General features: G+C 36.6%; 1 pseudogene; it reads right to left on the bottom strand.

Moving 5' to 3' along the window:
• Positions 1-17,708, bottom strand: part of LOC149127331 (cytochrome b-c1 complex subunit Rieske, mitochondrial-like) — a 96,045-nt pseudogene that overhangs the window by 44,726 nt on the left and 33,611 nt on the right.

Here is a 17,708-nt window from a genome sequence, read left to right as displayed (position 1 = left end):
GTGGGTAACAAGGGCCCAAGCACTTGAGTCATTCTCCACCGCTTTTCCCAGGCACATTAGGAGGGAGCTAGATTGGAAGTGGAGCAGCCAGGACTCAAAGCCAGTGCTCCCATTTGGGATGTTAGTGTCACTGGCAGTGGCTTAACCCACTGAGCCACACTGCTTGTCTCCTATCTTTCTTTCTTTACTTTTTATTACTAACTGCTTTCCTCTTGTACTATTTTCAAAGTTTTAGGTAAATTTATTTCCTTTTATAAATTGTATCTGTTTAAATCAATCATAATTATATTTACTTATACTTATACTTATACTTATATTTGTACAAGTCATTATTTTTGATTATTAAGTGTCCACTTTCCCTATTTGCTCATTATTAGACTTTGTATGTTCTTATTCCTTACCCATAGTCTAAATGATTTGAGAGGGGAGCCATGCTTTTGTTTTTCTATGCCAGAAAATGCTTACCACACAGTGATTAATATAGTTTTACCTGGCTTGTGGAAACATTGTTCAGGGTGTTTACTGAGTGATTGGAGATCTGTAGTCTCTGACTAGTCCTGGTTAATTATATGCTCATGAATATCAGCCTTAAACCACAGCTCTCTTTGACTTATTGAAATAAAAATTGCTATTCTTTCTTTTTTTTAATGAGCTTAATTTACAGGCTTAAATCTTAAATCAGTGAAATAGATTAGTTTATAATTAGAATTATAGAAAATATTGGGGAAGGATAAAAGTAGAGAGGCTGCAGAGAGAGGCATGCAGAAGGAAATGACTTTGTGATACACTCTAGCTCTGGCTATAAACAGTGTCAGAATCATTTCCATTCTCTCTGTCTTTTATATTTTCTCAGACATCTAATTGAAAATGAGAAAAGGTGTTGAAATAAATCTTTTGAAGAAAGAAAGTTGCAACTTCTCTCTTGTGTGCAACTGAAAGGACAACCCAATTAGCCCCTTCCTCTCACTATTCTATCTTCCCAGAATGAAGGGCAAAGTAGCCCAGCGTTTTTTAGATGATAAAATCCGCCATAGGTGTTTTAGAGAATCTTGCAGACAAAATATTTGCATAGTGGAAGGAAAATATAATGTTTGTGTAATTCAATTTAGAATTCAATTAGGTACTTGATTTGTACTACTAGAAACTCATGAAATTGATTCTTTTCCTTCCTGATGGATAATATATCATTTCTCTCCACTTTGCCTTTAGAAAAATTGTCTGTCATCTTATTTTTTATGTTAGACTTATTAAATCATATTATAAGTACAATCTTTACCAAATTAATTCAGTTGAAAAAATGAATATCAGTTCTTTCATGTAATTTATGGTTGATAATGGCTTCAGGATTATCTACCGTTAACCTCTGTGACTCAAATACAACTGAATGATATAGCCGTAAAGGATATCTCTAATTTTAGCTAATTGAAATGATGAGTAAAACTCTTTGTAGAAAAGGGCTGTATTGCATGAACTTCACAGGTATAGAGAATTTTTGTAAAGAAGTTTCATCATCGCCTTAATTTTACTCTATAAAGTTAATGTTTCATTCAAAGCTTTATGGATACACAACTTATATGCACAATACCGATACATTGCTCATAAAGACAGTATCTGTAACAGGATTTCTTCTTTATGTAATATTGGATTAAAGTTTTTAGAAAAATCCATTTGTCAGGCCAGTTGTAATGAACAAAAATAGGATATCAATAGGTGCAAAAGCAAAGAGGCTTGTATAAAAATCAACTAAAACTAGACCTTCAAAAGCCAAATGGCCTTCAATACTAGTGATCTGATAGAGATGCATAATAGTGGAGGGAAGAAAAGTCACAGATGTAAAATGAAGCTATCACATAGCAGTGGGACCTCTTGTAAATTGAGCCATAATAGTTGCCATTTCCCATTTAGAAAAAATGCTTTCTCTCTTCCTTTCTATCCCCAAAGTACATCTTCTGGAAATCTTCTGTAGAACCACAGGGCTTTCTGCTTGGTTTTGAACTTATATTTTTAAAGCCGTCTATGTCATCCAAAATTGATCTTATCTGTCCTTTTCATCTTTCATGCTTCTGAACTTCTATTATAGTTCCATATAATATAGTGACTGTGGGTCAAATTTCTAAGCAGGAGACAATAGGGAAGGAGACTTCACAGTGAAATGGACTGAGTCAGGTATTGCAGGATTATTGATACACTTTGTGAAATAACTAGAAGACAGATGAATGAAAATGGCATTGTATAACTTCAATAAAATAAAAGATCTAGTTTGCAGCATTAATTAGAAAAAAGTTTACTTGCTTATTATATAATAGTAGAACAAATTATAAAAGGATAATATAAAAATAAATCAAATATTTTGCTCTGCTATTCTGTTATCTATTCATAAGTGTTTTCACACATGTAGTCTCATTTGACATTGACAATAAAATAATTACTTAAACTTAAATACATTTAATAAATGAACGCATGTAAGTACTTTAAAGTTCAAAAATTACATCATTAAAATCATTTATTGTCCCATTCCGTGAATGCTCACAAAGGAAGAGGGGTGAGAAAAAGTCACGCTAGCAAAAGGGACAAGGAGAATAAATGTTGGGGTATGGGAGTGAATACAGTGTTGAGTGAATATATAAAGAGTGGATCACGCAATTTATGCCTTCACAGTACAAAAAATGTTCTCTCCAAGATGAAAAAAAACTGATTTGGAGTTGAGGGAGTAGCAGATAGGAAAAGGCCAAATATATCAGACAAAGTGTTATACCTTAATATTTTATTACTTTCCTTAAGTAAGAACTAAATTAATTTTAATTTATTAATCTAAAATAGATTTTCTCATGAGGGGCATGTTTTGAAAATTAGGATGATAAACACTGAATACAATGTATAAAACTTTTTTATAAAAAGGATCACAGCAGTGTTATTCCTCTTTGTTATAAAATTCAGTAGCAAAGAATTTAAGGAAAATCATTAATTTAGACTTCCTCAATAGCACAAATATAGTAGGAGTTTATTGATTGGAAGTTACTGTATCTCGCCTTAGGTGACAATTATCTGTGGGAGTGTCTATGGTTGCAAAAGACTCAGCCCATTGGTTTTATACGGCTGGGGAAGCTCGTCCATCTTCGCCTGCCAATGAAAGCTTGTTGACTGAAAAAATTCACTCCATAATAGCACTGTGAAATGATTGTCTAGTCCATATCTCAGCTAGCAATCACTGATAAGCCTCCAATTCCCTTAACAATTTTGACTCTACACCATTGTGGCCAGGTTTTAATTTGTTAAGGGCTCTCTTGAAATGGGCTGTACACTGAACTGAGCATAGGACTCCCATTTAGAGATAAAATATTTGAAAAAATCAAAGAACAATGCTTAAGACTAAAATGAAATTTCAACTTACAAAATTCTGTCCAATATTCTAGTATGGTTTGGAAACTTTTTTCCAGTGTAAAGCTTCTACATATTTACCTCCTTTGAAGCATTGTGCTCTTTGATCATTTGATAAAAATCCCACTCATGCACATCCAAAGGAGTTATAAAACATGATATAAGAAACCTCCCAATGCTTATTTCCTTCCAGGATTACATCCACTCATTAGACATCAATTTTTGATAAACAGAAATAAATTAAAAATGCACAAAATCATATTATCATGTCACCTTTATCCATTTAAATCTCAATTATGTAAAGTGACTTTTTTTTTTTTCAAATAACTGAATCTAGACATCACGTTTATTGCAGCTGGCTGATATACCAGTCCAACAATAGCCCTTTCTCCAAAAAAGAGCTAATGTTCTTATCACGTATTTAATGAGTACTTTCTTTTCTTACCTACTTAAAATGTGTTAAAAAATGATACACCTGGGGGCCTGTGTTGTGCCACAGCAGGTTAAGCTGCTCCCTGCAATGTTGGCATCCCATATAGGTGCCAGTTTGTGTCTCTGCTGCTCCACTTCCGTTCCAGCTCCCTTCTGATGTGCCTGGGAAAGCAACAGAATATGGCTCATGTGCTTGGGCCCCTGTACTCACATGAGAGACTCAGCTGATGCTCCTAACTCCTGGTTTTGTCCTGGACCAGCCCTGGCTGTTATGGACATTTGGGGAGTAAACCAGCAGATGGAAGATTTTTCTCTTTGTGTCTCTCACTCTCTCTGTAATGCTGCTTTTTAAATAATAATAATAATAATAATAATAGAAAAGTTACCCTAAAATAATTCTCCTGTGTGCACATAATTCACCTTCCTGCATTTTTTTTAAAGAAAAATTTTAAAAAGCAACATGCAACATTTGTAAAATGGCAGAAAAGGTCAGGACTGTTTCTAGAGCCAAGAAGCACCAGGAAGATGACAATAGCATGAAAACACCACGGCCATATGGGTAGAAAGAAAAAAAATGAGAAGTCCAAAATAAGGAGCAAAAATTATCAGCAATGTGTTCAATACTACCATGAAATTGCAAAGATTCTCAAATTTTGCTGCTTTCACTATTCCCCCCAAAAAGGAAATGAAATAAATGTAGCCATATAGTATTTTCTATCTATCTATCTATCTATCTATCTATCTATCTATCCATCACCTACTTGAACAAATTGTGACACAAAGTTGAAAGGAACAAAAATATAAAAAAATTAAATAGATAAAAAGGGAACTGGTGTTATTGTGTAGTAGGTAAAGCCACCACCTGCGATGCCAGCATCCCATATAGGTGCCAGTTCATGACATGGCTGCTCCATTTCTGATACAGCTCCCTGCAAATGGCCTGGGGAAATCAGTAGACGATGGCCCAAAGCGTTTGAGTCTTTGCCATTCACATGGGAGATCCAGATGAAGTTTCTGGCGCCTGGCTTTGACCTGACCCAGTGCTGGCTCTTGTGAATATCTGAGGAGTGAACTAGCAGATGGAAGGTCTCTCTGTCTCTCTCTCTCTCTCTGTAACTCTGACTTCCAAATAAATAAACAAATCTCAAAAAAATAAAAAAATAAAAGGGAAACTATTGTAAAATTCACAAATTTTAATGCTAATATAAAGTTAAATATAATTTAAGAAAAGAAGAGTCATTTTATTGGAATGAAAGGTGTATGTATCTGAAAAATATTAACATTATGCAGATTTTTATCACAATAAAATATCTGTAATGAACTCTTATACAAAACCAAAGTAGCAAAATACCAAATCTCATTTTTTATTTTGTCATCATTGGTTTTGTTTTTAACTATCCCCAATGTGAATTTCATTCCTGTTATTGTATTCTTAGGTTAATCTGTATGACTTCCAATCTTCTTCATTTGTATTATTGGGCTAGTACCCAGTTTACTACTGAGACAACAGTCCCCTCTGGCACGCATCTGTGTTTGCACTGAGAGAGTTCTTGTTAAACTGTGATTTCATGCATGCACTGCTATGTGGTTCTTCCCTTATCTCCCCCTTGTCAATGGTGCTGTATATGTGGCTACCACCACTATGTGCAGATTATGCAATCTTACTGTTTCTTTTCTGGTGCCATCTGTTCAAATGTTTTCTACTTAATATGATACAGTGATAGGAAGGGGTATGAAGTATCAGGACCTGCAAGCAACCAACTGTCTCACAGAGATGGACAGCAACAGTGGTTTGTTCTCTTGCTGGTCAAGGTCCCATCCTTCTCAGCCTCTGGCTCATGAAAAGATTTGAGGAATGGTAGATGTTACTTGTTCTCAGGTCTGGTTAGATTTTTTGTTCAGTTACAAATTCTTTATCCTTAGAGTATGTTTTCTCCAGAATATTACTGTTACTTAACTAATCACAGTATACATAAATATACTAAATGCTCTGAGGGTTTCTGACATAAAACAGACCAAAGTAAAACCTCTCTAACCCAGAATTTATCAGCTGCATTTTCCATAGTCTCCTTTTGATTAATAAAACTTATTAGAATCCTAATCTTAAAACTAATGAAGCTCACTTTGGAAAAGTCAGATTCAGAATAATTCCTTTCTTAAAATATACCCTGGAATATTTAACACTTGTCTCTTCTTACCTGATCGATGGCTCTATTCTTGAGAACGTCCGTATGGAACTGGTAAGAGTTCATTTCATAATTCTTTTCCACACAACACAGAAGAATTTTTAAACAATATCTGACAGATGGCTGTATATCTAGTTAGGAATGTTTCCCTGAGAAGCTACTCCGTAATCTTCTGCAACCACCTGTTCAAATATCCAGCTGTCCTTCCTAATCAAAAAGTATTTATTTAGATTTAACCAAAGAAGAAAATTAAATCTTCAAAAGTAAAAAAAAAAAAAATCACAATTATTCCTTCACATGACATTCCCAAGAACGGGTCCATGGAAAAGTGTGGAGTTATTTTCTGGGGGATTTACAGTGTTTGGTTCAATTTTAAAAGTTCATTTCCTGATTCAGCAAGTATTAATATTGAGATTAAGCATAATGGTCATATACATTCACACTAAGGCTATGTAGAAATCTGTAGTCCTCACTGTGTGCAAAGTTTTGTCATATTTCATGGAGTGGTGCTTGAATCCAAGGATCAGAGGTAATAACTTAGTGTTTAGTACTTTGTGAATCCTAGGAGAGTCCTAGCTTGTCAAAATAGTGGAATGTGATCAGAGCAAGGGCTCATGAACCACTTACGTAACCCAGAACCTGGTGTGAATCAAACCTCAAGTTACCGCGGTGACAGGAAGGAACGATGAACTGTTCAGTGGATTTCTCATAACTGCATTTATTCTCATTGATGCTATCAATGTTTCTTGATTCCTGCAGAAGTTTTATTTGCCAGTATTTAGATCAGAGAAGCAGTGCTAGAAAATCATTTCTCTCTCAGATTGCAAAATTTTAGCCATGAAATCTGCTCTGAAATCTGCTTTCTACATTTTACCCAGATATTTATGTATTTTCATTTGAAAATAAATTTTTCAGAGATAAATTATCCCCTTATGAATGTTGGATTTTAGACCTCTATTTGGCACTTTGCAAAGCATTATATGTTTAAGATTTAATATATGACATTTAAATTATTCTGATTCTAAATCATTCTTATTCAATTTAAACAATTTATTCTTTGGTCTCCAGAGACAGAAAAGATTAAGCTATTCAATTCAACAAACATTTGTATAAGCTCAATATAAGCTCCTTGTATTTTAACCTCTATTATTCCAAAACTAAGGAGTCAATGCGTTATTGTCATCTGAGTTCTTCTCTTTTATTCAGAACTTCTAACCTATCCCTTTCCCTTATATCCAATGTGTCTTAAAGTTCCTATGCAAAATTTGGCTTTTTCAAAAACAATTTTCTGAACTAATTTATCAACTCCAATCATCCTACTCCTTTTGGTTTTAGAGCATATGCACTTTGCTAAGCTATGTATTTTCCTTCTTAATACATATAATTGATACAGTTATAGCCTGCAGTTTATCTGGACAGGAAACAAAAAATTGTCGGTGTCCCAAGGCTTTTTTTAAAATGAGTGTCCCATATCTACATGTGTTACTTACAAGCACTATGCCCTACATTTCCTGAGGATATCCAAGCATTTCTTTACAAGTTATGTAGTCCCCTGTTTTCGTTATTAGAGTGATGGATGACTCAAAATCAAGAGAACAGATGAGTTTTGAGAAAACCCAAAATATATATTCTTGAATCTAAGAGTTTATAAAAAGTCCTTGTGAAGTCTTGTCAACTTCCAAAAATTAGTGTGCTGTGTCACCAGATCTCTTTCTATCTCTGCTAGTCAAGGAGATTGCAAAAGCACTCTATACTTTCAAGAGTTTCAGGATTTAAAGGCGGGATTGGTGTTGTGGTATAGTGGGTAGTGGGTAAATCACTGTCTGATGCATGTATCCCATATAGGTGCCAGTTTGTGTCCCTGCTGCTCCACTTCTGATATACCTCCCTCATAATGCCCTGGGAAAAGCAGCAGAAGATGGTTCACATACTTGGGCCCATGCCACCCAGTGTGAGACCCAGAGGAAGCTCCTGGTCCTAGCTTTGGCCTGGTCGAGTGCTGGCTGCTGTGACCATCTGGGGAGTGAACCAGAGGATGGATGATTCTCTCTCTCTCTCTCTCTCTCTCTCTCTCTCTTTCTCTCTCTCTTCTCACACAGCAACTCTGAGTTTCAAATAAATAAATCTTAAGTTACAACAATAACAAAAATAATTTAAAGGAAACTTAATTATCAACCTTCTAAGAACTAAATGCCTCCATCCCTGCCCCACCTGTAACCCCAATACTAACTCAGCTGACTTGATTACATTCACTCAATTTCAGGAAAAACAGCTGGAGAGCTGCAGACACAGAGGCGCCCTGGTAAGCATATTTTATAGAGGACAAAGTACAGATGATGGTCACTTGAAATTAACCATGAAGTAAGCCTCAGACACAGAGTCACAAGTACCAAAACCCTAACACATTTATCTCACTTGATAGATTGACTGGGACTGCCAGCTTCTTCAGTATTAATCAAGGTTGGGTTGACTGAAGAAGCTGGATACAGAGCCCAGGGATTTTGCTTTCAATTTCATTCTCTACTGAGAAGTCTGTTTATGAAAAGATGAGAAAGCAGGAATAGTGTTTCCTCTAACAAAGCGCCAAAGGATATCAATGGTTAGAGTGGGATAAGACTATCTAGGACTCTCTGTATTTAAAGATAATTCAGGGGGAAAAAGAAACAAAATACATAGTAACAAAACAAAATTGAAGCAAGCTATAAGAATTGCAGTGTATCACATAGAAGATTGACTAGAAAGCAACTGGAAATACAATTCTCAAATAATTTACACTTGCAAGATTAATGAAAACATGGGCTAAATGCAAGAGGAATTAATAAAGACATGGAATTAGGTGATAAGAGGATTTGCTATGGGTATGAAATAAAATAGAGAAGTAGACACAAGGACTAACTAAAAAAACTTAGCAGCTAAATGCAAAATTGATGTGCAAAAAATCATAAATAAAAATAATCATATGACGACAACAAACAAGGCAGAGAAGTGGCTCACAGTCTGAAGGACAATCACATGGAACACAGGAATAAACTGCAAATGGTTGTGTTAGGTAAAAAGTCAGATATGAGCTTAGGTGTGTGTGACAAAGGCCTAAGGAGACATTCAGGTCCAGCATATACATCTCAAAGTCATCCCGATAAGATTTTAAGGGCAGCCCAGTATTTGCATCCTGCCCTGCCCCCTTCTACCAGATAGCCTGCCAGGTGGGAGTCCCCGCCCCTTCTGCATGGTATCTGTATTTCAAATATCCTTCTCTGGATCCTGATCCTCCAGGGGGCCTTGCTCACCCTTCCTCTAACCCAGGGTGGTGACAGCCAGGCTACCCCCTGTCTGATAACTTCAGGGGGGAAACTCAGATAGGAGTTTTTTCTATTTACATCCATAAAGTCCTTTGTTCCAAGAGGAGCACAGGTGGGGAGGCAAGACCCATCCCCTTTAAAACCCCCGGCCTCAACCAGACTGCACACTCAGCCCTCTGCCTCTATGCTGAGCCACCCACCTGGCCTGCCCAGGTGTACTCTCTATGTAACCCCGCTCTCCCCCAGTCTGAGCAACTGGGCACTCTCTCTCAGGTTCTGTCTGGAGAGGTGCCCATCCATTCTTGCGGATGTCCCTTCCCTAATAAACCTTGCTATTTTACTTTCCACTACTCTGTTTCACGCCTGAATTCTTTCTTGCATGAAGACAAGAACCCTGCCATTCACTGGTAACAGTCGGAAGCAGAGAAAAAAAAGAGCAGAAAAGGCAGAGGATGAAGGTAGATAATAAAGGACCGATAGTCAGACACCTGTAGGTTTGCAAAAGGAATCCAAACAAACGAAATAAGCACAACCCCGAATATAATAAAACACTTTTATATAATGAAGGAAGCATTAGGTGGAAGAAAACTACTGTATATTGGGGAAATCAATGCCAAAGCAATCTCTACGAAAATATTTTAGCTTGATTACAAAAATGTCAATTTCTGTGAGCAGTCTGGGCACTGTGGCAGGTCAATAAAAAGGACATATTTTCAAAGCACAAGTATAGGTTTATTGCAGTTAGCAGGGAGGTTAAATATGCATACAGTATTGCTGGAAAGACGGTGCTCTGAGAACTGTGTGGATGGTTCGGGCACATGCAATGCCAACAGCAAGATGCCCTTTCACCCACAGCTCTGGGACAGCACCCCCTCATTGAGTGTATCTCACTGTGCTGTGTTGTCTACAATCTGTGACCCTGTTTGTGCTTTGAAGTAAAGCAGAAAAAAAATCACAGTAAGACATTACCCAGACAACCATGAGCTGTGGCACCTGTATCTGTGTGCCTGCATCTCCAGAATTGACACAGGGGGTTTGCCCTGTGTCCTCTGCTGTCTTACGCACCCAGGAAGAGTCGTGTTAAATCTATCCATCTTCTTGCTTGTGCAGATCAGAAAATACCACTTTAGTGCTTTTATAATAAAAATGTGGTCACTAAAACTTGTCACTAATTCAGAAGGAAAATATATAAAGAACAGAGAAGGAAGATACTAAACAAAAAACATTGAAAATTAAACAAAAAGAATAAGAAAACAGACCAGTCATGAACTTAATAACTAATTCTACAAAAACAATGAAAGAATAAATTAATCTTTGGCTTATTCAGGAAAATTAGAAATCATATATACCCATACATAGGAGTAAACAAACAATCATCCACAGAGGGAGAGAAACAGAATTTAAAAATCACAGGCAAGTGACTTTCATAGCAATATGCCATTAGAAAGGAAAGTCTAGGTAAATTGGATCACTTTCTAGAAGAAAATAGATTTCCAAAATCAACAAAAATCCTCCCAAAACAGTAAATCAAAGTATAACTATTTTATTTTTATTGGTATGTATTGATAAGTTATTACCAGGAGTTTTTTTTTTTTTTTAATTTTTTTGACAGGCAGAGTGGACAGTGAGAGAGAGAGACAGAGAGAAAGGTCTTCCTTTGCCATTGGTTCACCCTCCAATGGCCGCCGCGGCCGGCGCGCTGCGGCCGGCGCACCGCGCTGATCCGATGGCAGGATCCAGGTACTTATCCTGGTCTCCCATGGGGTGCAGGGCCCAAGCACTTGGGCCATCCTCCACTGTACTCCCTGGCCACAGCAGAGAGCTGGCCTGGAAGAGGGGCAACCGGGACAGAATCCGGGGCCCCGACCGGGACTAGAACCCGGTGTGCCAGCGCCGCAAGGCGGAGGATTAGCCTAGTGAGCCGTGGCGCCGGCCTACCAGGAGTTTTACATTTATAATCTTTTAGTCAGCATAATTGTAAAACTCATTCTTTTTTCTCATAAGTAAACCAGGATACAAAACATTTCAGTAAAAGTTGCGGAAGCTCAAAAAGAAAGTTATGAAGTTAAAAGCTAAATCCCCTAATCTCTCTACTGTTCCTCACAAAACAAAGGAAAGCTTTTCCTTGTGACAAATGAAAAAAGTTTTGTAGAGATAGAGATTTTCAGTAATTGTTGGAATATTGATGGGAAGGAATACAATGTAGAGCCATTAGTAAGCTCACTTATCTATGCACTCAGCTGCATCTCTTGGTATGCATATTGTATTTCAAAAAATGTTTTAAAAATGAGAAGCCAAAAGGAAATGAAAGTTGTAAAAGGGAGGAAGGATGAAGAAAAAGGAAAGGAGGAATCGTGAGAAAACAAAATGGCATAAATGATAGACATTTAAAGGATGTATAACTATGTTTAATGCTGCTATTAATCAGCCCCCAAACCAAAAGGTACAGCAAATTAAATCTTACAGAGAGTGTCAAATATTTAAGCAAATTTGTTGCTGTTTAATAAATTTTAGAGCAAAGAAGGGAAACTTTTCATTTGCTTTTAAAAAAAACCTGTGAGGCTTTGATATGAAAATAATATAAAAGACAATATAAAGATCTTTAAGTTTTAAAAAATAATGAACAAAATACTAGATAATAAATTCCTGCAACATGTGAAATTCCACTCCATTTGATTCTACGCTATCTGGAGAATTACATGGTGTCTTACTATTAGTGAAAAATATTGTAATTACTCATATTAATGAACTAAATGACAAAGATATGTGCTGCACGATCAACTTTTCCTTGCCAAAAAAAAAAAAAAATGTTTAAGACTATTTCACAACTAGGGCCAGTGTTGTGACATAACAGGGTAAGCTGCTGCCTGTGACACTGGCATTCCATACAGGCACAGGTTCCTGTTCCGGCCACACCACTCCCATCCAGCTCCCTGTTAGTGACCTGGAAAAAGCAGCAGAGGATGGCGCAAGTGTTTGGGCCCCTGCCATCCATGTGGGAGACCCAAAAGCTCCTGGCTCCTGGCTTCTGCCTGACCCAGCCCTGGACATTGTGGCTATCTGGAGAGTGAACCAGCAGATTGAAGATCTCTCTCTCCCCCTCTATAATGCTGCTTTCAAATACATAAATAAATCTTTAAAAACAAAAACAAGCACACTCTCCATGTAACTGACTTTCAAATAAATGAATTAAATAAATCTTTTAAAAAAGCAACAAAAGAGTATTTGACAACAAATATTGGCAAAAATCAGTAATGAAATATGGCTAGAAAGATTTTTACTCTATTCAATAGGGAAACAATAGGAATAGTTCCTGAATAGCAGAAAATTTATTAAGACACCCAGGTAATAATTTTCAGCCATATGCCACTAGATAGAATGAAATTTAGCAAGCCAAAATGAGCATGTAAAATATGAATTACTTTCAAAGAAAACAACCACCAACCAAAAAAAAGCAGTGTAAGTTTTAAAAGAATACATTAAACTAATTGATTTTGAAATAAATACATGTAATCCTATAGTACTTTTGCTTTCATAGTCTATTTCATTAAAAATTAGATGTGTATGTATTTATAAAAGTTAACAGTCATACAGATCTCCTTAGAAACAAAATAGAGGCATATCTTGTTACTTGAATTAGCTGATTATTTAATGTTTATCTGCATTTATCTATGGAATATAATGCTTTTCAATTTTGGGTGTACGTTTTTAGTTTACCTTTCGAACCCCTAGTATGGAAATAAGGACTTATCTCATTTCACATTCCCATGTGCCCACATGTTCCCGCTCTTTACATCCCAATATCCTCCTAGCAGATTTTATGGTAATTTCGGTTAGATTGAAATGTAATATTTTATTAAAACTACTATGATTAAATAAGTACAATATACTGTTCAGTCAGGTACTAAACCATTATCACTCTCATTTTGCTGTGTAAATCTTGGGTCACAAAGGTCTTTCTAGATAGAAGGCTAAAACCAGAAATCGTAAATTATATATTTGACTGATTTGAATACCTAGAATGAAAAATGAATGATAAATAAATGTATTTATTTCAAACACACATAGAAAATATTTCAATCATTTCTTTTGTATACCACGATATTTCTTTTTTTTTTTATTATAAAATTTATTTGACAGGTAGGGTTATAGACAGAGAGACAGAGAGAAAGGTCTTCCTTCCGTTGGTTCACTCCCAAAGTGGCCGCTAGCCGGCGCTGTGCCGGTCCAAATCCAGGAGCCAGGTGCTTCTTTCGGGTCTCCCACGCGGATGCAGGGACCCAAGCACTCGGGCCATCCTCCACTGCCTTTCAGGGCCACAGCAGAGAGCCGGACTGGAAGAGGAGCAACCAGGACTAGAAGCCGGCACCCACATGGGATTCTGGTGCCACAAGCGGAGGATTAAGCAAGTAAGCCATTGCGCTGGCCCCACCATGATCTTTCAAATCAATAATACATGAATTATGCACTTAAAAAGGATAAGTGGACAATGTAGTCCAATAAAAGATGCACTTGAACAACAAGCAAGAAAACATGTGAACTTCTCTAATAATAAAAAAAGACACCAACAAATGGTCTATAACATGTCATTGTTTCTTCACCAAATTGTTAATTACTTAAAAAAAAGATAGCATCCATTGTTGAGGTAGGTTGGGTACGGCTGATGCTGTGTCACTGTGTTCTTCCGGAAGACATGGATACAAAAATGTATGCACAAGGAATCATTTTGAGAAGTTGTCCCAGGGTTCCCTGGTGGGAAAATCCTTATGTGAGATGAGGACCATCTGGATATGGCAGTAGGTGCTGAAGATCATCTCTATTGAGAGGACTATGAATACCTGCATAGTTTATCTCAAAGTTTTCTTAACTTGTGGAGCGGGAAGCTGAGGTATTTATCTTTCCAAACTTCACGGATCACTTACAGAAGTATGCTCCCATAAGGATTATTTCTTTATCACTAGCATGACCCATCTGGTATGGATGGGCCTAGAGAAAACCCTCACTTAGAGTCACAAATGCTTGCAGTTGAACACCATTAACAGTGAATGTCAAGGAAGTGTGAGTAGAGCTGCAACAGTGTTTCACGGCGTAGTCATGCAATGCAGGTGGGCTTATAAATTGGTGTGGGATAATGGATAAATACCTGTGCATTCACCACCCTACCTACCTAGGTCCACCTGCTTGTTCCTACTGGGGAATTAGGCAGATTAGTCAAACTTGCGCCTGTTTTATGGTCATTCCTTGGGGCTCATTACACTTTATTTTTTAATGAAATTATGCTTTTGTGATTTTCTATCTCATAACCTATACAAGTTTTTTTTCTGTATAAGCATGGATGTTAAGGCACCTTTTTCTTAATTTTTATAGCAATTTTCTAATATTCTATATTTTCTGTATGTAAATATGTACCTATTAATTTATTAATTATCATTCAATCACATTATGTTCTTCCCAAAGTGGGATTTTTTTTTTAAACCAAGACTATTTGGGACTAGTTTATTTCATGTATTTATTTTCTATTCCTGTAAGTATAGCATAAATAAAATTCTTGCAAACGCATGCATTTCTGCTTTTCCACATGCTAGATTTGGAAGTCCTTCCCATTTGTCACTTTTTATGGCTGTCTCAAACATATACATTCTTTTTATAATGAAATCCAAAATGATTCTTTAGTGTAGCCATTTTATTTTTACATTTTTGCCTTGAATATTTTTATCTAAAAGTTATGCTGATTAATTTTAAAATAATTTGTTACTTCAAAGACTCAAATAATTTTTGGGAAGTGAATATATTTGTAATGTGCTCAAGAAAATATTTTATTGTTCAAAAGTATGCAAATGAGATATCAGACTTGCATCTCCTAAATTTTTTGACCTCAGATTTTTACTTATAAAAGATAATGATTTCATTTTTCTGCAGTTATTTTCTTTTATCTTCTATTGTACTTGAGTTCTGTTATGTCTTTTCCCCTCTGACTATCATTGTTTTCTTGCTCTTTATTATCATGAGTTACATTTGCTTTTGCCCTGTCCTGTATTTTCCATCAAAATGATGGACTTTTCTTGTACTTATTTCTAAAGAACTTGAGTTAGTTCCAGGTTGACGTTTCAGGCTTTAATAGAATCAGCTTTCAATTTAGCTGTTAATTTCTTGTTATACTTATTTCTTTGTCATCAGTGAAGATTTTCTTGCACGTCCTTCTTAAAGAACGCATTGGCTGCATGAATTATTTTGTCTCTCAGGCTCTTTCTTGAAAACTGTCCCCATGTTCCCTGCATTTCTCATCAGTTAACATAATGAAATTCAACTTCTTAGCATTTCTATTTCTCCCTGTTCATAAAATCTCAGCATTAATTAATCTGCAGTGATGTAAACTGAGATCACTTCTTTTGACTTTAATCGGCATAAACCCTGGCAAAACAGCACAGAAGGGCACTTTCCATGAAGGAACTTGGGCAACTGGACAAAGGACATCAACTCAACTCTGTGTCCTCCCCCCCAGTATTTTTTCAGTATGGGGTAAATTGCTGAGGCATTCTGCCCTAACAGAACATTATTTTATGCTTTGTCTTGTCTCCCAGGCAGACTACAAAATTCTTAAACAACAAATGCTTGATTAGAGCATATATCTACTACTGCACTACAATTCAAGGTGTGTATCTAGACTTTTGCTTCAGGCATCCCCGGGAAACTAGTTAGAAATACAGAGTACCAGATTCCACTTCAGACATACCGAGTCGGAATTTGCATGTTAACAAAACTCCTTATGGACATGCATGCGCAGTATGGATTGGGAAGCACTGCTGTGTAACCTGTCTTGCACTATGAAAAGCATTGATAGGACAATTGTGAGAGATTTTTAGTCTGACTTAATGAGGGTCCCTATAATCAAAATTTAAATATTCTTAAGATAACTAGGATATTTATATCCCCAGTGGCCAAACACCTGTGTCCAATAAGCTTCAGGTTATAAAGTTCAATCTGCAATTTTGATTTAAAATATTCACACTTTCACAAATTTATTTGTAAGCTTTCTGCAGTTATATTTGAAGTTTGCTATTATAGAGTTGGATCACGAATTTCTCAGCACCTTCGAGTGATATGAATTATAAAGCACGACACTTTGGGGGATACTCTTTTTCCTCAGACATTTTATTCTTTCCTTCATAGGCCTTATATTCCTTATCAGGTCTGGATTTAGAAAGGTTGGTCATGGGTTTATCACACAGGAATTTGAAGTCATCTTGTCCATTTCCTTCACTTACTCAATTCATGGCCCAAATTTAATCTCAAAAAACTAAATCTAATCTATAATTCTTAAAAGTTATTTTACTTACTATTATGTCATAATTATGAAACAACTATGAAAATACCTACATTATTTAATCTCTTTTTCCTTGTTTCATTATTTAATTTTTCTTATATAGTTGTTGAATCAATTACAAAAGCGTTATCCTTAGGTTATTTTGCATGGACACTCTCTTACTAATTGCACTGTCTCTTTATAGCTAGTTTTAAGTGATTATTAATTGTTTTGTACATAAATTGTTTTTGTCTTTCTTTCACTTTTATTTTATAAAAATAATGATTGATCTTTAAGAATGAATATATTTTTGTTGAAATATTGAGAACATTTTATATTCATATAGAATTGTATTAAATAGTAAAAGACCCCCCCCCCAATGTTAACAGTTTGCAAAATTAGCTATCAATATCACAACCAAGAGACTGATTTTTTTTTTGACAGGCAGAGTGGATAGTGAGAGAAAGAGGCAGAGAGAAAGGTCTTCCTTTTGCCGTTAGTTCACCCTCCAATGGACGCCACGGCTGGTGCGCTGCGGCCGGCACACCGCGCTGATCCGAATGCAGGAGCCAGGTGCTTCTCCTGGTCTCCCATGGGGTGCAGGGCCCAAGCACTTGGGCCATCCTCCACTGCCTTCCCGGGCCACAGCAGAGAGCTGGCCTGGAAGAGGGGCAACTGGGAAAGAATCTGGCACCCCAACCGGGACTAGAACCTAGTATGCCGGCGCCGCTAGGTGGAAGATTAGCCTATTGAGCCGTGGCCACCGGCCCAAGATATTGATTTTGATACAATCTATCAATCTTATTTAGGTTTTTCATATTTTACTTATAGACATTTGTGTGTCTCTGTGTAAATTTATGTTTTGTTTATTTTAATAAACAAAAATAGGAGAGAAAGATAGACTTTTCTATTCATTGGGTCATATCCCAAATACTTGCAACAGCCAGGTGAAGCCAGAATCCAGTAACTCCATCCAAAGCTTCCATGTGGGTTGCAGAGACAAAATACTTGGGCCATCGGCTGCTGTCTCCCAACGTGTGCATAGCAGAATGCTGGATTGGAAGCAGAGGAGGTACTTGATCTCACATACTCTGATATGGGATGCAGGCG

Source organism: Oryctolagus cuniculus, chromosome 3 (assembly GCF_051225735.1).
Source record: "Oryctolagus cuniculus isolate XC-2025 breed Fujian yellow rabbit chromosome 3, ASM5122573v1, whole genome shotgun sequence".
NCBI lineage: Eukaryota > Metazoa > Chordata > Mammalia > Lagomorpha > Leporidae > Oryctolagus > Oryctolagus cuniculus.
This window is presented reverse-complemented; position numbering and strand designations above follow the sequence as displayed.